This window comes from Nelusetta ayraudi, unplaced genomic scaffold, assembly GCF_046127955.1.
Source record: "Nelusetta ayraudi isolate G7.1 ecotype Tasmania unplaced genomic scaffold, CSIRO-AGI_Nayr_v1 ptg000004l, whole genome shotgun sequence".
NCBI lineage: Eukaryota > Metazoa > Chordata > Actinopteri > Tetraodontiformes > Monacanthidae > Nelusetta > Nelusetta ayraudi.
In genome coordinates, this window is record NW_027466054.1 from 861135 (window position 1) to 863415 (window position 2281).

Here is a 2281-nt window from a genome sequence, read left to right on the forward strand (position 1 = left end):
CTCACAGGATCCCAGCCAGAGGAGCCGCTGGCCCCACCCACTGGCCCCGCCCACTGGGGGGCGGCGGCACCAGGGAGGACACGCCCACCTTGCACACAAATAACCACCGAGAGTCCCAGAGCGATATTTTATAGTCATAAACCTTCTGCTTTGGCTGCTGGGCAACAAGAAACTTTTTTTTAAAGGGACAGTGCACCAGCAATCAAACACATGCACACACACAGAACCTTATCACAGCGCAGATGATGACCTGCTGACCTACATCACAGGCAACTGGTTGGCTGGAGGTCAGAGGGGACGGGGCATCCCCTCAGATGTCATCAACGCATCATCTTCATCATCATCATCATCATCATCATCATCAGCAACAGTAGCAGCACCACTAGTGACTGACATCAGCAGCAGCACTGGTGACTGACAGCAGCAGCAATAGAGCGGATTGGCTTGATGTGCTGAGCTGTGGCCCCCAGGGACCCACCTCGTCAGGAGGAACCATAGGACCAGGTTCTCACAGTAGAAGAAGAAGAAGAAAACTCTGCCCTTATCGGCAGTATGGCCAGCTGATGCACATTCCAGCTTCACACTAGGCCTCCTCCCAGCTTGTCATCATCATCATCATCATCATATTCTTCATTATCACCATCATACTCCCACCTAATTCAGTACCTGGTGTCCAGGTTGCGACATGATGCTGCTGCTCTCACTTATTCTGCCCTCTGGTGGTCAGATGTGGTATAGCAGCTGCCTCTCAACAAAACAGCAGAGGAACCTGTTAAACTGTGCAGACTTACAAGCCGCCTGCTGAATTAAAGGTGCCATTACAGGTGAGAGTGAAGAGCAGCGCCACCCTCAGGGCTGAGAGGAGCATCAACAGCAGCACCAGCAGCGGGTCTGAAGGCGGCTGGTTGGGTCACTGTTTCAGCCCGGAGTGGTGAGCTTTGGACACCACCAGGAGCTCCACTGGCAGTAGATCCCACGTCTGTTCCAGTCTCAGTGGAGATCAGAGTGGCTCCTCCAGGGTTTCTTCAGGCTCCCCCAAATTCCTCCAGGGTCCCTCCAGGTCCTTCCAGGGTTCCTCCAGGTTCCCTCCAGGTCCTTCCAGGGTTCCTCCAGGGTTCCTCCAGGTTCCCTCCAGATTGCATCAGGTTTCTTCAGGTTCCTCCAGGCTTCCTTCGGGTTCCTTCAGGTTCTTTCCAGGCTCTCCCAGGTTCCACCAGGTTCCTACAAGTTCTTAAATAGTTCCTTTGGTCCTGAGAGCTTCAGAGAGCAAACACCAGACAAGGCCTCCTTCAGGAGCCCAATCTCCTCTCATTCTGCTAAATTACAACATTTATTTATGTGAAATCAAGTTGCACATACAAAAGGCCAGGTGTGTGTGTGTGTGTGTGTGTGTGTGTGTGTGTGTGTGTGTGTGTGTGTATGTGTGTGTGTGTGTCTGGACCTAAATACTGTAAATTCGTCAGACGTCCTTAGACAAAACATCGAGCACATAAATTGTGAAGCTCGTCTCCAGGAGGAGGCTTTCCCCACCCCCCATGCCCTCAATCATCCAATCAAAATTTGGATACTTGAGGGCAAATATTAGCAGTGATGAGATGTTTAGCCACGTGTCATCTTTTCACTGCTGGCTGTCAGGGTGGTGTCCCAATAACTCGCTGGGCTTTGTAGATAACTGGAAGTCTTTCTGGGGCAAACTTGGAGGACGGCATTCACCCCACCCGGGATGGTGCAGCCCTCTTGTCTAGCAATATAGTTAAATTATTAGCTTCCACTCACTGATGCTCCAGAGTGGAGACCAGGCAACAGAGTTGCAGTCCTACACACTACTCTAGACTTCCCTCACTGCAGTCCCCAGCCATTAGTAAGTCCTGCATTACTTATCCAACAAGAGTTGTATCTGTCCCCCATACCTCCAAATCTATATTACTACCTAGATCTGATATGAAGGCTCCAAGTGATTACAGTAACTTCATTTGAATAGATAATAGGATGAGTCATTACAAAATAGTTAAATGTGGCTTTCTAAACATTAGGTCATTACAATCAAAAGCAGAATATTGATCTTTTCAGCCTAACAGAAACATGGCAAGCAATAGAGAAAGAAAGAGGAGGTGGCGTGGCAGCTATTTACAATTCCAATCTGCTAGTTGGTTAGACTCGATAACTGTAATTCCATATTATCAGGGTGCCCAAAATCTTCTCTTAGGACCTTACAATTGACACTAAATGCTGCTGCACGTCTACTAACTGGAACTAGGAGGAGGCAGCATATTACACCAGT